Here is a 19,911-nt window from a genome sequence, read left to right on the forward strand (position 1 = left end):
TAACTCATACATGATAGACATTATGTGTGAATAAATAACCTTAGCTAGACATATTAATAGCTATAATGTTGTCATGGAATTATTTAAACAACATATAATAACAAATGATTTCAAACTTCAAGGTAAAATTACCTAATAGGCAGAGACATTAACTACAAGTCCCACTCAGCATACACATGTGTAATATTTTTAAAAAGCAATTAGAACAAAATTTCCCTTAGGATATTGTGGAAACTCAATGTTAACGATGCTTGAAAAACAGAAAGTTAAAATAGTTATATAGAGAGAAGCCTAAAATGACTTTAAATAGTCATTGCAAATCTAGTGAAGGAAAGACAAAAAACGTAATCTTTTTAAAGATGTAATTTTGGGAATCTTGTTTTACCCTTAATTATTTCAAGACAGATACTAAAATTGTATAAATGTGGGTAACTCTATGAATTTAAATAATATTTAATATTTAGAGGAATTTAATACAGAAGGTCAGGATGTTAGTTAAAAAATGCCCCACTCATCCTTCCCCAAGTTTGACTTGGGGGACAGAGTGTAAGGGAAAGGGTCTTTTTTCTATCTGGAAAGACAGAGTGAAAGTAAGTCCTAATTTTGCATTTCTCCCAATTTTATTTAATAATTTTTTTTTTTCTTTTAAAAAGCTGCCCTGAATTTTGTCAGACTATAAGTCTGGTAAGGTGCAGAGTTTGCTTGATCTCTGTGATAGTTATTTGGACATACCTTTCCCGAATTAGAGCACCTTAGGATGGTTATTACTCAAGGGATCATGAAAGGGACAGTTCCTGCAGTGTCATTTTCCCTACCCCTTCCCTGGCTAGCTTACCCAGTTTTATGTTCTGAAGAGTATTCATTCATGCTCTCACTCAATAAATGATTATTAGGCATGTATCATTTTCCAGGAACTGTACTAAGTATTTTTCTGTGATAAACTTAGATATTTATAAATCAGAAGTATTACCTGTTGGAATCCTTTTAACATTTGCTATTGTGTATTCTCTGAACTTTTAACCAGGGTGCTTAGCAAAGTTGGTAGTGTAATACTCTTATTATCATTAGCTAGCATTTAGTGAAGACTTACTTTGTGCCTGGCACTTTAGTAAGCATTTTATGGTCCTTATTGCTTTCATCTGTTTGCTGATTTCTGTACCCCTTTCTTGGGAAAATAACAGTGATATGGTGGACATTTCGGTTATTAATGGGAGGAACCTGAACAGAATAAGTTGCCATTGATCCCTTGTGCAACTTTCCAGGCATTGTAATTAGCTGCCATTGACTTTTGAGTAAAAGTCACTGGCCATGACCACCTCATTCATTGTTTTTGTGTTCTAAATTAGGCTTTTATTCTCAGCACTGTAGGAGATTTGTTCTGGAAAACAGCATTAATTAGTCACTGAATAAAACCATATGACACAATTTGAGTCTAATGGGGAAACAGTGAGATTGTTTTTGGTGAAAAAAGTGAATCACTTAATTTTAAAGCTCCTAGAAACTAATATTTGTGCCTTGATAACCCTCACTCTTGCCATGAACAGGGTCACTTTTATAATTAGTAGACTAATGTGCTATCTGATAAATGGATGATAGCAGGATAGAATTTCTATCTTTGCAATTCGTTCTATTCCTTCTATAACTGTGGTAAAACGTTATGCATTGAGTAAAGTCATGGTGCAGTAATAGTAATGCAAAATTAACGTGCATGTGATTGTTTAAAAATGGTTAGAAAAAATAGGCCGGGTGTGGTGGCTCACGATAAATTTAGGTAATTGTCCATTGATTTAGTAATTGAAAGAATGGTATAAAAAATAGCAATTAGCATAAAAGGTCAACTTGTTAAAAGAGAGGGTAAAATGATCAAAATACAAAATCACATCATTTTATTATTTTGACTAGCATTTCATTCCAACCTTCTTATAACTCCTCCAAATTTTTCTAATATGGCATTTCATCTCTAATATGAAGTAACATCTGCTTAATAAAGTATTTTCTAACTAATGTGTTGACTTTGGGGATTAATGTTATTTTAAAAATATCTCATGAAGAACAAAGTTTTAGCCATAAAAATAATTATTTTTTTCTTTTCTCTTTCTTTCTTTCCTTCCCTCTCTTCCTCCCTTCCTTCCCTCCTTCCTTCCTTCTTTCCTTCCTTCCTTCCTTTCTTCCTTCCTTTCTTTCTTTCTCTCTCTCTTTCTCTCTTTTCTCTCTTTTCTTTCTCTTTCTTTCTTTCTCTCTCTCTTTCTCTCTTTTCTCTCTTTTCTTTCTCTTTCTTTCTTGCTTTCTTGCTTTCTTAGATGGGGTCAACTATCTTGTCCAGGCTGGTTTCCAATTCTTGGCACCAAGCGATCCTCCTCTCTTGGCCTCCCAAAGTGCTGGGATTACAGGCATGAGCTACAGCACGCAGCCTAGTCATAAGAATAATGGATTTTAAACTAGGTAAATTTCCACTGCAAAACGTTTTTAAATGATTGTTTAGAAACTGTACTGTGTGTATGTGTGTGTGTAAATTTCTGTATAATGGATTTGGTGCAGTAATTCAGAAATAATGCAATGATCTTTCATTTTTCTTTCAACCTTACTAAAAGGAAATCCTAAAATTTAAAGAACAGTTAGATATTACTTTTCAGAAAACTATGAGTCCTAATTATGATTTATTTGTGCGAGGTTGCATGTGGTGCCTTTAAGGCTTGTGTGCAGAGGCCCTGTNTTCCTTCCTTCCTTCCTTCCTTCTTTCCTTCCTTCCTTCCTTTCTTTCTTTCTCTCTCTCTTTCTCTCTTTTCTCTCTTTTCTTTCTCTTTCTTTCTTGCTTTCTTGCTTTCTTAGATGGGGTCAACTATCTTGTCCAGGCTGGTTTCCAATTCTTGGCACCAAGCGATCCTCCTCTCTTGGCCTCCCAAAGTGCTGGGATTACAGGCATGAGCTACAGCACGCAGCCTAGTCATAAGAATAATGGATTTTAAACTAGGTAAATTTCCACTGCAAAACGTTTTAAATGATTGTTTAGAAACTGTACTGTGTGTATGTGTGTGTGTAAATTTCTGTATAATGGATTTGGTGCAGTAATTCAGAAATAATGCAATGATCTTTCATTTTCTTTCAACCTTACTAAAAGGAAATCCTAAAATTTAAAGAACAGTTAGATATTACTTTTCAGAAAACTATGAGTCCTAATTATGATTTATTTGTGCGAGGTTGCATGTGGTGCCTTTAAGGCTTGTGTGCAGAGGCCCTGTATGAGATGAAGCATGAAGACATAGGGCAGGGGAAACATGCTGTGTTCCAGACAGAACTCTTCAGCGCCTTCCTGAACCCCCTCCTTATCCTCCTGCTCCGGCTGGCTGCAGGTCGTGAGTAGCTTGTACTTTGCTCCTCCATTGCCCTCTACCTCCCTCATAGGCGTTACCCTGCCTGTTCTCCCTGCATCTATGCCAGCTGTTTCTATGTGAGTCAGTTTCACATGTCTCAGTTTCACACATCACTCCCTGTTCCTAACTTCCAAAGTCTTTTTTTCTGACGTTGCTTACTACTCTGTAGTTCCATTTGAGTTTTGGATGAATATCTTGAAGCCTTATGTCTGTGGTCAAACTCCTCTTTGCTCAAATGTCTTGCCTCCCTTTGTTTCCTATATATATCACTAATATCATCATTCTTCCAGGAACTCAGAATGGGTCAATCGTCATACCTTCTCTTTCCCTATTGTCCTGCTAATTTCCCCAAAAACATCATTATCTATTATCCCCTATGTACACTTAGTTCTCTAACACAACACTTGTATAAGTGTTGTAACAAAGACTCTTTAGTTTCCAGAGCACTTACTATGTGTAAGGTTCAGTATGAGGCATTTGAGTATATATTTTCTAGTTTAATACCACCAACAAACATGTTAGAGCATATTATCATTATATATATCATTATTCATGAAGAAATTGGGGTTGAAAATAGGTAAGACATGTGCCCTGGGTTTGCATACAGAGCTAGGAAGTGTCAGAACTAGAACTTGAACCTACTCATTTTAATTCCCAAACCATAACTCTTGTTACACTCTCACTGTTCCCTCATCGGCACCTCTTGAATCTCTTCTCATTCCCATCCAGCTCCCTAAAGCACAGAAGTAAGTAGGTCACATTCAAAACACCATGATTCCCACAACCTAAATCCAAATACCGTGGCAAGGGATTCAAGGCTCTTAAAGCTCAATCCTAGCTTTAGATTCTGGTTTCCTCTCTAGTAGGCTTGACATGTGTCTGCAGGCCAGCTACCCCACAATTGAGTCCAGTCCCTGAAAGGGCTCTTTCCCATCTGTCTGTGTCATCGAGCTAGCTGTTTTCTCTGTTTAGAATATTTGTCCACACTTTGCCTTCCTCACATAACTCTATTTCTTTTTTAAGACTTAGAAAAAAATTATAAACAGAGCAAAGACAGATGGATAGATAGATAAATAGATAGATAGATCCAACAATAGTAACAACATTGAATACTTTTGCGTGCCAAGCATGACAGAGGTCTCTATGGATTGACTTATGTCATAGATATAATATAACCACTCTCTTTCTCCAAAAGCATCATTTATCCTTTTATTTATGGCTTTATTGTCTTTATGCATTCTTCAGTTATTGCATTTTTTTCATTAAAATAGGTTTTATTTCGTAGAGAAGTTTTAGGTTTACAGAAAAATCAAACACAAAGTACAGAGAGTTCCCATGTACTCTCTATCCTTTCACATACATGCAATTTTCCCTATTATTGATATCTTGCATTAGTGTGGCACATTTGTTACAACTGATGAACCAATATTGATAAACTATTACTACCAAAAGTTCATGGGTTATGTTAAGATTCAAAGTTGTATAGTTCTAAGAATTTTCTGAAATACATAATGTTATTTATCTGCCATCATGATGCACACAGCACAGTTTCATTGTGCGAAAAATGAAACTGTTTCACCTGTGGTCCATTTACTCATCTCTCACTGCCCCCCAAATTTTGGCTATAATTTTAATTTTTGTAATCTTTGTGCGCTACAGCATCTTTGTAGTTAATTGTATATTTCCCTCATCTATTTTTGTGTTCTTTTTTTTTGAGACGGAATCTTGCTCTGCAGCCCAGGCTCGAGTGGTGCAGTGGCATGATCTCAGCTCACTGCAACCTCCATCTCCTGAGTTCAAGCAATTGTCCTGCCTCAGCCTTCTGAGTAGCTGGAATTACAGGGGCACACCACCATGCCCGGCTAATTTTTATATTTTTAGTGGAGACAGGGTTTCACCATGTTGAACAGGCTGGTCTCGAACTCCTGACCTCACAGTCCGCCTGCCTCACCCTCCCAAAGTGCTGGGATTACAGGAGTGAGCCACCGTGCATGGCCATATTCAGGATTTTTCAAATGAATAAGGAATGGCTTCTCCTATGCAAAACATTGAGTAATTCCCCTGAGAAGAAACAATTTTATCTATTTAAAATTCTTTATCATTTTATGTGTTCCTCCCTGTGGTATTCATGTTAAAATACATCTATATTTACATCTCTGTATGTACACATATTTGATAAATAATATATTAATGTATTATCATCTTAAACTGGAACATCATAGGTAAAACTATAGATTTTTATGATTATTTCCATAGTTCCAGTATTTTGACGAGTGGAAACCACTGTTCTCATTTCATTTACATATTTCCAGGCCTTTTCCCTAAAAATCTCTATACATGTTACATGCCCATAAATATATAATATTTATATGGTCATACTGGTTCAGCAATTTGCTTTATTCATTCAAATTCTGGCTACTGGGGCTGTTTTTGATTTGTTTGCTGCTGCTATGCTATTCTGTATTGTGAATAATTCATGTTACTTTAGCCATTTCTCTCTTAATAAACGTTTATGTTTCCTCCAAATTCTTATTTTTACAAACAATGCAGTAATGAACATCCTTGCTCTCCAATTTTGTTCACAGGTACATGAATTTACCTTTAAAAGCATTTCCAATCCTCCTGATCCGTATGTGACCCCTTCAAGAGCAGAATCTGTATCTTCTACCCTCAGCAGCACTGAGCCTGGTGTTTTCTATGTCATTGGTACACAATGGTGTTTGAATAAATGATGGGCAAATGAACTTGTCAGTGAACTTGTATATTAGTGGGATCTTTCAGCTTGCTTTGCCATATGCTTCAAGGTAATTTAAGATCTTTGTAAACACTTGACAATGGCTGGACATTAAAAACATTATTTCTAGATCTAGAATGTAGCTAATCAATGCTAATTTTATCTGCTTTCAGCTGTAATACCCTTTTAAGTTTGCCTATATTTAAGTTAATAGCATTTCCTAATGTTAAGTATTCCTCACTAATAAGAAGCTCTTCTATAAAATAATTATCTGATAAATTCCCAGCTTATTTTTACTATTGCCAGACTCTAGATGAGTAGATGGGTGGAAAAGAACTGACAGAGTTCCTCAGTAAGCTAACCTACTAGATAACGAAACATGTTTAGCAATTAATTATTAGAGGCAGAGCATGGTGCCTCACATCTGTAAGCCCAGCACTTTGGGAGGCTGAGCCAGGCAGATCACTTGAGTCCAGGAATTCCAGACCAGCCTGGCCAACATGATGAAACCCCATCTCTATTAAAAATACAAAAATTAGCCAAGTGTGGTGATGCATGCCTGTTGTCCCAGCTACTTGGGATGCTGAAGCAGGAAAATCACTTGAACCCAGGAGGCGGAGGTTGCAGTGAGCTGAAACTGCCTCACTACACTCCAGCCTGGGCAACAAAAGCAGGACTCTGTCTCAAAATAAAAAATTTTTTAAAAATTAGTTATTAGAGATGGTCTTTCATTGCTTCATTCTTCCAGTTAGTTCTTTCCAGTTTTGTTTTTGAGAGTTATGAGTTAAACATCAAGTTGACTAGACTTCGTAATCATAAAAAATAAACGTAAAATTGAAGTGGAGCTACTGATGTGTTTAATTCTGGCTAGTTTGGCGGACTGGTTGTGAAAAGTTCATTGCTCACCATTGTGTCTCTTCTTGTAGCTCCACTGAGAAATTTTACCCAGCAATATCACTGGCCTTTTGCATAAAACCAAATAAATGTGAATCCATACGCTTAAGTCTTAAGCAAGACCAGCCAGTGTCCACAAGCTCTCTGTCTTATAGTGCAGAAAACAAGAATAAAAAGATGACTGCAATTTCCCTTCATTTATTCTGTAGTTTTTGTTAGATACTTTCCTAAAAAAGTGTATTATTTTTGCTATTTTGCCAGTTTTATCTTTTGATGTTGCTATTACATCTCACTAATTCCATGGAATAAAATATGAAAAAATAACTAGCATAGTAGGTGCTTTTAAAATTGTGTACTTCTACCTTCAGATTAGGCTGCATATCCTTTACCTACAAAATGGGGTTTCCATGAATTGAACATATATGGAGTGACCCCAATATGCCACAGATTGTTTTCAGCACTGGGGTAACAAAGGACCTAGACTCATGGTAAATTCTAGTGGTTAAGTTTATAGTCAAGATATGGTGGTAGTGATGATGATAGGGAAGATGATAATAAATAGGAGGAAAAAGTGGAGTAGTAGAGGGAAAAATAATTCCACAAGAATTGTGAAGAGTAAACATGATACTAGATTTTAAAATGCCTTGTCCAAAGTAATGTTTTATTCCAAGCACTATATACCATGATTTGACAATGTGATTATGTCATCATTTTAAAACTATAGCTGTAAAAAGAAGCGTTGTATAAAGGAAGAATTGACAACAATAAGTGGTCGTTGTTGTGGTCCTTGCTTTGTCCTACTTGGTGAATAATTCTGGGCAAATAACTCCAGCTTTTGCACCATACTTTACTGACGAACATGCTGACTGTAGTAGATCATTTGTTTAAAGCAATATTAACACGTTACAGAACTAAAACAATTTATGGTCTAGTAAGTTTGAAAATGTTTTATTGGTTTTACAATAGTCATCTCTTGGAGAGCTATGGTGACTGTGAGCATTTTAAATTGCTGAGAATAGTCCTACAGGACCCAGACAGATTTCAGTTAGTTCACGTCAGCTTTTCATCAAGACATTTGACCTGTAACCCTTTAGCCATGGGATTCTCATTCATCTTGCTGAACTGATGTTTTAGAGAATAGGGGTTGGAAATGTTGTACTAGGAGAGTCCCTGTGACAGTAACATTTCCAAGAATCTGCATTTGCTGTCCTCCTTGCTATTGCTACTTCTTTTTATACCGGTTAAAATACGTAGCAAGAAATGTATCCATAAATGTCACAAACACAGAAATACAATACTGAATTAGATCCCATGCATTTAAGCTACTTGTTCTCCAACGGGCATTGTAGTCTGTATCCTAAATGGTGGTAAAGAAGGACAACTGTCATTTATGGCTATGTTAGATTGGTTTGAAATGCCTTGGAGCAAGCAGGGCAGTAACCTCAGCATGATCAAAATTTTGTACTGGGTAATTCTTTGTTTGGGGGACTTGCTGGTGCATTGTAAAATGTTTAGCATTATCCCTAGTCTCCACCCACTTGATAGGCAGGCCCCTTTAGCAATAACAATTAAAAATGTCTCCAGACATTGCCAAACGTTTTATGGGTACCAAAATTGCCCCCAGTTAAGAACCATTATGTGGAGTCACCAATGTTGAAAAGCCATATTCAGCTGAATATGAAATATCTTACTTTAGAGCTGGCCCTAGCATGGTAACGAAATTCCCCAGATGGCATCCTTGGTGGTGACATTAATGACTGTTTTGCCAACTGTTTATTCCTACTTGGAGTTGTGCTTCTGTTTGTAGGTTGAACTGTGGCGTTGACATTGTTGCCAATCGGATTTTGCAGAAAATGAAAAGCAGCCGCAATATTTCAAAGCATTGGACAGATTGGGCAGAGGCAATGTGGACAAATCCTATTAACAAATAGCGGGATTTGTGCACACACAGTGCCTCCCACACTGCGCCTTGGAAATCGACACCAGGCTATTTCCATCACTGTTGTGCATAAATCGCAGGAATTATAATAAATTGAGAAAAATGTTCTCACACACATGGAGGTTCAACCTACATTCTGATGATGACTAGACATGTTGGATCATTTATCAAACAGGGTGTCTGATGAAACAAATCTTTAATCCAGTTTAGTTTTAAAGCAGCCAGAAGACATTAAATACATCTGCTCTCGATTTGCTTTCTTAACCTTAAAATAACAATAAAGTCATTAACTGGGTTCTTTATGGGGAGAAAACAATTTTAAATAATAAAACCTGCTAAATGGGCCAGATGCCGCTGAGAGGTGTGAACAGAATGACCTTTAAGTTTCCTTCCAAACCTCAGTGACTATGAATTTCCCATCTGGATTCCTAGATCAAATTGTTTCGCACGATTAGTATCCTATTCCCTTCCCTTCTTGAGATGCCTTATGTATCCGGTTTTGTTTAAATTGATGCATTCGTTATGTAAAACTCCTACTTTTCCTTCAGTGTTTTTAGTGTTTTGTTATTGATGTATACACAGTTGGTCTGTCGGAGGTCCCAATATCATAACTGCATCTGCTAACACACACACACACACACACACACACACACACACACACACACACACATATATATATATATATATACTAACATTGTGGGTTACTTACAATGGGGTTAGCATGGTTGAATTTTCTGAATATTTGGGATTGGAAATCCATATATTGGGTCTTTACAACTTGCTACAATGAGTCAACAAATTAGAAGCAGGGAAGTATGGCTATGCATTGAGTGATAGTTGACACCTAATTAAGGAGACTGGTTTAACAAAAGGCCATTTTCTGTGAGATACTCAAAAGCTTCTGACTACATCACACATAGAGTATGTGTCTGCAGTCTGCTGAATTCTATCTTCCCTTCTCTCTTCCTCCATTTCCCTCTCTTGTCTCCCTCCATTTCATCTGTCCTTTATTCATTCCACCATTCATTTAAGAGGCAGTACAATAGAGTATAGCGTACTAGATAAGAGCAAAGACTATAAAGTCACACTGCTTGGATTAATACGCAGATCTCCTTCTTAGTCATGTGAACTTGGGCAACTTCTTGAACTTCTTTTTTGTGGTATGAGATAATAACAGTACTTAGCTCACAGCTGTGGAGATGGATGATTTAATACAGAGAAATCATTTAGAATAGGCCCTGGCACATAGTAGCTTCTATAGAAGTGATAACTTTTTAAATTGACTCATTCATTCTTTTTTAGAAAACACTTTTGTGGCCGCGGTGAGGTGGCTCAAGCCTGTAATCCCCACCCAGCACTTTGGGAGGCCGAGACTGGCAGATCCGAGGTCAGGAGATCAAAACCCATCCTGGCTAACAACGTGAAACCCGCGTCTCTACTGAAAAAATACAAAAAACTAGCTGGGTGAGTGGCGGGCGCCTGTAGTCCCAGCCACTCGGGAGGTCTGAGCAGGAAGAATGGTGTAAACCAGGAGGCGAGCTTGCAGTGAGCTGAGATCCGACCAACTGCACTCCAGCCTGGCACAAGAGCGAGACTCTGTCTCAAAAAAAAAAAAAAAAAGAAAGAAAGAAAACACTTTTTGTAAAGATGGGTCCTGCTGTATTGCTCAGGCTGGTGAGGCTGGTATTGAAATCTTGGCCTCAAGTGATCCTCTCTCCTCAGCCTCCCAAAGTGCTGGGATTACAGGTATGAGCCATTGTGCCCAGCCCCATTCATTTGTAAAGTGATTTACATGTACCGTTGTTCTAAGCCCAATTCATGGCCAAAAGTTTTTGTCTTTGCTGTCACGGAGCTTGCAGTTTGGTTGAGAACATGGATATTATACACACAAACACACAAAATGAAATAAGACCTCTGAGGTTGAGAAACACCATCGAGCTAGGAGAGTGGGTAACAAAGAAAATGACTTAGATAGTTGTAGGGTTTAGTGTGGAAGTGGAAGTTTAGTGGGTCGGAGGAAAATGGAAAAATTTTCACATAATCACAGTAGAAATTAAGAGAGTGAAATGTAGTAGGTGCCCCATCCAGATCCCATCACCCAGCAGTTATGAAGGTTCACTGTGGACAACTCACAGCTACATTCCTCTAAGAATCACACTGGGCTGAAGGTAGCCACCTTGCCCAGAAATGCCTAGGACATTGCTCCCTCCCTATGCACAAGGATGGACCACTGATGCATGAGGGGATGAGAGGTATTGTTGCCCTTGCCTCAGGTGGTCTAATTCTGTGGAGCCAATATGTTCCAGCTCTTGTGGACTGATGTTGAGGCTGGAACTCAGTGGAACCCATGCTCTTGCCTATTCAACTTCCACCACTCCCTCATACATCACTCACTCAAAGTCCTTGTCTCAGGCATTGTTGTTAAGGAACTCCACCTAAGAGCAAATACACTGCAAAATCTTGGAAAATTGCCTGGAAGGGTGGATAGCCTTTTGGAAACTAGTGATCATGAGTATGTAATGATTCAAAGCTGTCTAGTATAGGTCTATGCTATTATTGCTTGATTTTTTAAAATGCAGACTCAGGGATGGATTGGTTAGGATTAATTTAGGGTGAAGTTTTAGCAGACAGATACAATGAAAAGGTAGAAATGCAATGGAATATGGGTATTGACATAAGCATTTGAAAATGTACCCTATGGTATCTTAAGTGAATAAAGAAAGATGTCAAGAATTAAAAAAGGACTAAGCAGAAGGGAAAATCAGAGGGTGAAAGGATGGGAGGCCCCAACATGGTGAAGAATTAACCAAACACCGCATGTTCTCACTCATAAGTAGGAGTTGAACAATAAGAACACATGGACACAGGGATGGAACTGTCACACACTGGGGCCTGTCGGGGTTGGAGGACTATAGGAGGGATAGCATTAGAATAAATACCTAATGTAGATGATGAGTTGATGGGTGCAGAAAACCACCGTGGCACATGTATACCTATGTAATAAACTTGCAGAGTCTGCACATGTATCCCAGAACTTAAAGTATAATAATAATAATAATAATAATAATAATAATAATAATAAAAGCCAAAAAAAGAGAGAAAAAGAAAAGAAAGAGTAAATCAACAATTCAACTGGAAAGAGTGAGATGGTGGCAAAAATGTAACATATATGAATTTATGATTTAAGAGGTAGCTCAGTTTCTGGTAATGGCAAGTTCCCAGATATAGCTTTTTCAGTGTACCTCTATAACAATATCAGGACTTAGAGGTCAAGGAATCCAGAGATCAGGTAATAATTGGATGGGTTGTCTGTGTGGATGTTGAAGGCACTAGGGTATTTATTGATGAGGCTTTGGGCTAGTTCCAAAGATCCAGGCAAATGAATGGAAACTAAAGAGGAAGTTTAACAGGGATAGCAATTAAGATGAGGATGAGGGTCATGGACTAACTTAGTCAAATGGTTTGGTATTCAAGAAAGCAGCAATTATTTTACAAGAGGCTGAAAGAAGTGCTCTGAAAGTGGCAATGAGAAGCATAGAGTACAAAAATATCCCTTTCAATTCCTGAGGTCCATGGTGGGTAACAGACCAACAAGATGCTGTCACTTAACAGAGCTACAGAGTGGTGTCTTCTGGTGAGAGCCAGATTTCAGTCAAGGCAGGGACAAATAAGAACTCAGAAATGGTTAAGGAGAGAGTGGGGCTTGATGATGTTTCTATGATTCAAGTGGTGAAATATGGCCAAGGCAGCACAAAGATTAAGTGCTTGGGTAGTACTGGCTCCATAATTTGTGGAGCCCGGTGCAAAATGAAAATGCAAGACTCCTTTTCCAGAAACGATTAATTATTTTAAGACAGAAGAATGAACCTAAGTGGGGCACTTTTTTAGATTGGGGACAGTATGCAACAGCACAAACTACAAGTGGGCTCTGGGTCTAGACTGCCTGGACTCAGATCCAGAATAGTCAACTTTCTCAATTCTCACCTTTTTAAAATGGAGATAATCTTAATATCTAACTCAAAGAGTTTTGGGAAAAAATAGGTGGATTAATATGTATAAAGTATTTGATACATATTAAGCACTCAATCAATTTTTTGAATTTTAATACTACTGGCAAGAGAATACATGTCAGCTGGTAGAATCATTGTCAGTACTACTTCCTAAAGTTTGAAGTTGTCAGAGGAGTTAACTTTCAAAAGAAAATTAGTCCTCATTGATCAGTGACTGTCCAGGAGATCATGAGAATCTATTTAAATTTATTTATGTTATCCCTGTAGTTTTACACAATTACTTCATTATAGATGAAGACTTGAAAGGGGCTGTCATATTCAATCTGTCCTCAAGTGAAAAGTTAAAATGTAGTTTGGTCTGTCCTGTGTCTTGTGTTTATGAGAATAATTGGGATTCTGCTGCCTTAACAAAAGTGAAAGTTTGGGTATCATGGGACAGTTTTGCCACTGATAGGGAGTGGATGGAAGAAGGTGACTTAACATTCAGCAACTGGAAATCTGTGCTGCCCCTAAAACTGACTCACAAAATACAGGAATGAGCTGTGGGTTGATCTGCACTCCTTCCCAGATACCCATGAAAATCTAGACTTTTCTTTTTTTCAAGATTTAAAACTCCCTAGCTACACAAGGGATACCACTGCTGGGAATTTTAACTGTGAATGAAGAGTTTTGTGTGGTCCTTAATTGGGAGAAGAGCCTGTCAAAAATAATATATTCTATATTCAAATATTCTCTGAACCATTATGGGCCTAGCAACACTATATAAACTGTCACACAACTGGTGGCAGGTGGGTGGGTTGATTTTTCTGCAACACTAAAAGCTGGCAGAAGTGTCTTTCAGAAACCTACTCCCTTGAAAATTTCTAGTTAAGGTATTAGAAGAGGTGAGGAGGGAATACGGGGAGACAGGAAAGGAATTAAATAGTTGGATGACTACTGTGAAATATTTGAACTATGACAGTTGATTTCTGTTTAATTTGGGTTTGGAACTAATCTGCTTTGAAATCAGAAGTTTTAGTAAGTTTGCGTATTTCTTCACTAGGTTCAGGCTATAGATAATTTTGGGAAAACTAATGAGAATAGTAGCAGGATAACCCACAAGGGAATGGAAAGAAATAGAAGGAATGAGTCTTCCTTTTATGTTTTTATGGAGAGGATGTTTGACATCCTGTATGCACAGGATAGTGGCTGTTTTGTGTCTCATTTTTGTTTCCGTATGCATAGAAAATATCAGTGTCTCCCGTCCCATCACTTCCTGTTGTCATGCTAAGTTTTGGTCACATAAACTGCCCATTGCTCCCCACATATCTGCAGGTACTTCCAAGTAAAATAGGGAGAAAAACTTGAATGAAAATGTTGGCTGCTGTTTTCAATTGTCCCTCCCTCTCCCTAGTATCAAGGGTTCTTAAATGTGTTTTGTGCCATGGGCCTCTTTGGCAGTCTGGAGAAACTCATGGGACACTTCTCAGAATAGTGTTTCTAAATGCATAAAATAAAATGCCTAGAATTCTAAGAGAAGTCAATTATGATGAAACGCAGTCCTATCCTGAACCTTGTGGATAAGAACCCCTGCCCTAGTTCTTGGGCCTTATTATGCAAATCATGCTAATCAGTGGAGGGAGAACCAGAATAGGGAATTTGAATTGTGTCAAGAGAAATTCCTACAAGGGATAAAAGTGAAAAGAAATACAGTAAAGGAAATGGAAAAGGAAAGACCCCTTGGGATGAAGTGCATTTTGATGCTCTGTAGAGAAGAACACGAAGAGATGCTTCAGGGAAAGCAGGAGGGGGTAAAATAAAACACAGAATAAAAGGAATGGCAGAAGTAGGTTTTAAACTATGTACCCTTTGATGTTCTTTGAGAGACACAACTGGAAATTGGAATTACTTTCTTATTGTTACCGGAGTCTGTTTGCTTGAAAGTTGGGTCACATGAGGTTCAGAGATTTATTCTGGTTACACCTGCCTTCTTGAACTTACTCTTGTTGTTTTGACAGTCTTAAATCCTCTCTACAATCTTCTCAAAATTTAGGATCCATATTCATCTTCCATGACCAAGCTTAAATTCCACCTCTTCTGTGATACTTTTCTAATGCCGTTTTCTTCTTTAATAACCAGCCAACTGTCTCAGAAATTTCTCTTTTGCTTTACATTGTAGTTATTTGTGTTAATTTCCCTCACTTGATTGTTCCTGCTACCTAGCATATTATGATAAATGAATGAATGAATTAGTGCATTTAATAATGCATGATGGGTACATGGCAAAGTTTCTGCCTACATTTGTAATAGGGGTGCTTGCAAAGAGAGAAGATGTTGTATTTATATCTACCACAGACATGAACTGAGGAAGTTTTAGTTATCACACGCCACACTAAACTCTTCATATATAATTATCTGTCATCATCAAAACAACCCTGAAGAAGAAATTTTGTTGATTCCTCATCAATAATGAAGAAACTAAGATTCCAAAAAGTGTTAATAAGTGGAAATTTGGATTTGAATATATTTCTTTCTAATTTGAAAACCTATATATTTTCCAGTATATCAAGCTGCCTCCCTTTTGGGAAAATGGACAGTTAACTTTCAATGTGATTTTATTAGAATTCTTATTGGTGATTACTCTTATTAGTAAGAAACATTAATATTTTAATAAATTGAAACAGTCTCAGAGCAAATAAATCACATAATCACCTCATGCTCTCTGTAAAAAGCCATTCTATCTACAATGATTTCCTGTATTTCAGTAAAGCTTCAGAAAAGCAATCTGTTACCTTGGACAAGTCTGATAGATTATCCAATTGGATCTCACTTAATCATGATTTTAAATTTAAGTTTTGCATCATCATCATAAAAAGAGGATTAAGTTATCTGGCAGAATCATAACATCGAAAGTATATTTTCTTAATCAGTTACTGTTACTAACGTTTTGTGACAGCCAGAGGATTTTGAAAATGAAGACCAAAATAAGCACTCCTCTGATTATGACAACTGCACTATCACGGCAAATTTGTAAGGTCTATATTATGTGCCTTGTTTAGGGAAAGACATTAAATGAAGGTTCAGAGATGTTAGGCAACCCAGTCAAGGAAACACAGCTAGAAAGAGCTAGAATAAGATTTTGGATATGTGACCTACTCATTTACTACTGAAAAGAATTTCAGTTTTCTCAAGTGCCTTTGTCATTTAAATATTCAATAAATAACTAATATCTGTCTTCAGGTATCAGGGTGTAAAATCCTACCCATTATTGAAACACATGGGATTTAAAATTATTTAAATAGATGGTTAAGGTGAGGGAGGAGTAAAGAAAGAAAAGTGTGAAATAATGATTTTCATAGGTCTTATAATTACTTTGGTAAAGAATGTTAATTTCACAATAAATCTGTTTAAATAGTTTTAATTAGTTTATATGAATATATTAAGCCTTATTTTATTACAACAAAAATAATACATTCACAATGTAAACTAATTTTCCATTTCCATATAAACTCGCTACACGGGTAATGTGCAAATAGAAAAAATATTTTAGTAACCTCACTTTTATATTTCTGAAATGATATTTTTCTTGATATTCCAATTAAAGTGTAAAATAAATACATTTTATATAGTACAGTAAGCATCGATAATAATTTTGAAGAATAATTTCTGAGTATTCATTTTTAATTTTATAATAAATATTCTATTTAATATGTGCATAATCTAGCTGAAACAACAAAGAAGTTATAAATTCTTTATTGACATTTCCGTTAAATCACACATGACTGTTAAACACCTCCTATGCACTAAGTATTACTTTAGGAAATGAAACGTATAAAACATCCCTGCTTAAGCTTTAAGTTAAAATATTTATTATCCCTAATTAATTGTCATTAATTTTTAAGGGGACATTTATGTCTATATATTTTACCTGGACTTTGATTTATCAATGCAGTTGATTTTCAATTAATGATATAAAAAGATAAGAATCAAAATATTTTTAGAAAGGTACCTTGTATCCTGGTCCTGAAAACTTGGTGTTCTAGAAAGCAAAATGGTGTTTTAAAATTCTGAGATTTCTTTCAGTATTAAAACCAAAGTAAAGTTTGTGTAATAAGTAGCAGTCAACATGAGATTATATAGACTTACATCTGTGGACAAAGTAGAGAATCATAATAAACTTGGGGAAAATTAATGAAATATATATCCTGGTAAAATTAAAGTAATATTTCAGTTTGTGAGAGGATTATATTTGTAAGACTCAATCTAATTAATTTGAAAAAAAAAGTAATAGATATTTCTACTAATCAAACCAAAGTAATGGGCCTAGAATAATAGTAAACTTGTTGTACATTTAATCCTAGAAAAAGAAGCGAAATCTTAATGCAAGTTCTGCAATCATATCCTAATTCACAAGGAAAAGACCACTCTCACCCTCCAATCCAAATTCACAGGTCCATTAGAAAAGGGGATCACTAAAGGCAAAAATTATGTAAAATAATTCTAAAAGGAAGGAAAGATCTATGTTCTTCTCCCAGTAGGAATGAGCTTAGTGCTCAGTCGAGACTGAGAATAGAGTCAGGTCTAGAAGACTGATCTAACAACACAGAATATTAGCTTCTTCTAAAACCCACGTAATTACCCTAAAATCACCCAGTCATTTGCAATGTTAACTCTTCCATGGTTGAAACTAGAGCAATTTGAGCAGCCAATTAAATAATTATAGTATAATATTGTAGCCCAAAGAATATTCACCAATCCATACTGATAAAAATAAATGAATGATCGAGTAAGTGAATAAAAGGGGCAGAAGTCAGAATTCTTGCTTTTAGAAGAATGTTAATTAGTAAATACAGAAGGAATGTAGGAAGCAGAAAATTACCGTTAGATCACTGCTGTAGTATGGATAACTGACCCTCCAAACTTCATGTTGAAATCTGATCTCTAATGTTGGATGTGGGGCCTAATGGGAGGTGTTTGGATGATGGGGGCAGATCCCTTACGAATGACTTGATGTCCTCATGATGATGAGGAAGTTTTCACTCTATTTGTTGCTTGTAGAACTGGTTCTTAAAAAGAACCTGGCATTTCCTTCCCCTCTCCCTCTTGCTTCTCTCTTCCCCTGTGATCTCCACATACCAGCTCCTCTTTGCCTTCAGCTATGAGTAAAGGCAGCCTGAGGCTCTCACCAGATGCACAATCTTCCAGCAAGTAGAATTGTGAGCCAAATAAATCCTCTTTCTCTTTATAAATTACCCAGCCTCAGATATTCCTCTATAGCAACACTAACACACTAAGATGATTACAATAGTAATCATTGCTGCAAGCAAAGTCTATCAGTGAATGTGAAAATTGCTGGGCAAAACCTCAAGGAGAATCAGGATAATTTGTGGGCTTAAAATATCATACTCGAAGTATATATTAATCACTGTGGTTATTTTAACATATGCCCACAAATTATTGGAACCTCTTCCCCCCAGGAAGTGTAATGATACTTCCTCCGACATGAACTGAGGAAGTTTTAGTTATCATACTCCACACTAAACTTTTCATATAGGACTTACTTCTAAAAGTAGAATATGGAAAGGGAAAATGATAACTTCATGGTTTAAAACCCTGGCTTAAAACCCTGATGGAAATCATCTTAATGAAGTAATCCAGTTTAACATTAGCAGTAATAAGGAATATTGATATTATGTACTCTCTCTGCTGTAATGCCATTGCATGGCGCACCATGGTACTCTTTTCAAAAGTTATACAACTTCAGCTTAATTATGAGAAAGTACCAGACAAACACAAATTGAGGGATATTCTACAAAATATTTAAGCAGCATTTTTTAATTTCTAAATCCAGTTTTTTTTGGTTGTTTTTTTTTTTTTTTTTTTTTTTTTTTTTTGCCTGATCTGTTCATTTTTTATTAATACAAATTTTCAGGGAGAACTGAAAAAGGAGCTTCACCTGCACATGACCAGCACCTGAAGAGGAGGGATGGACAAGCACAGTCGTGCATTTGGAAAGAGAAATTCAAGGAAATATTAAACAAAAGAAGACATGAAGTGGAAAAGTCATTACATTGTGGGGAAAAATGACACAGAACAATCAAAATAGAGAGATCACCTAATCATCTTACAGAGAAAGGAGCATTTAATCATCCTGGCAAAATGATCAGGTTATTTCCAGTGAAATTACATTAGTCCATGTGGGGCAGGTCAGTTTAATCTCTCATCTTTCGTTCCTTTACTAGAATGCCTACTTCATAGGATGTGAGGAAGGCATATAGCAGCTCCTGTATTTAATAAATACTAGCTTCTCTTCTGATAAGTGGAGAATTCAAAAGTGCTTGGAAGTAATTTCTTTCTTTCTTTTTTTTTTTTTTTTTTACGTTAAGTTCTGGTATGCACGTGCAGAACGCGCAGGTTTGTTACACAGGTAAACATGTGGCATGGTGGTTTGCTGCATCTATCAACCCTTCATCTAGGTGTTAAGCTCTGCGTGCATTAGGTGTTTCTCCTAATGTTCTTCCTCCCCTTCCCCCACAGTCCCCGACAGACCCCAGGGTGTGATGTTCCCTTCCCTGTATCCATGTGGTCTCAATTGTTCAACTCCCACTTATGAGTGAGAATATGCGGTGTTTGGTTTTCTGTTTCTGTGCTAGTTTCCTAAGAATGAAGGTTTGCAGCTTCATCCATGTCCCTGCAAAGGATGTGAATTCATTCTTTTTTATGGCTGCATTGTATTCCATAGTGTATATGTGCCACATTTTCTTTATCCAGTCTATCCTTGATCAGCATTTGGGTTGGTTCCAAGTCTTTGCTGTTGTAAATAGGGCTGCAGTAATTACAGGTGTGCATGTGCCTTTATAGTAGAATGATTTATAATCCTTTGGGTATATATCCAGTAATGAGCTTGCTGGGTCACATGGTGTTTCTGGTTCTAGATCCTTGCGGATCCTTGAGGTCGTAGAGGTGTGTTATTTCTGAGGCCTC

General features: G+C 36.7%; 1 long non-coding RNA gene across 1 annotated transcript; it reads left to right on the forward strand.

Annotated features, from left to right (window-relative positions):
• Positions 1-2,834: 2,834 nt before the first annotated feature.
• LOC108520291 (uncharacterized) lies at positions 2,835-19,207 on the forward strand. The gene is made up of 3 exons (XR_001882872.1): positions 2,835-2,971; positions 5,957-6,175; positions 18,860-19,207. It is a non-coding gene; the product is annotated as an uncharacterized LOC108520291 (long non-coding RNA).
• Positions 19,208-19,911: the final 704 nt, after the last annotated feature.

The sequence above is a fragment of the Rhinopithecus bieti genome, unplaced genomic scaffold (genome assembly GCF_001698545.2).
Source record: "Rhinopithecus bieti isolate Rb0 unplaced genomic scaffold, ASM169854v2 scaffold_49457, whole genome shotgun sequence".
In the NCBI taxonomy this organism is placed as follows: Eukaryota; Metazoa; Chordata; class Mammalia; order Primates; family Cercopithecidae; genus Rhinopithecus; species Rhinopithecus bieti.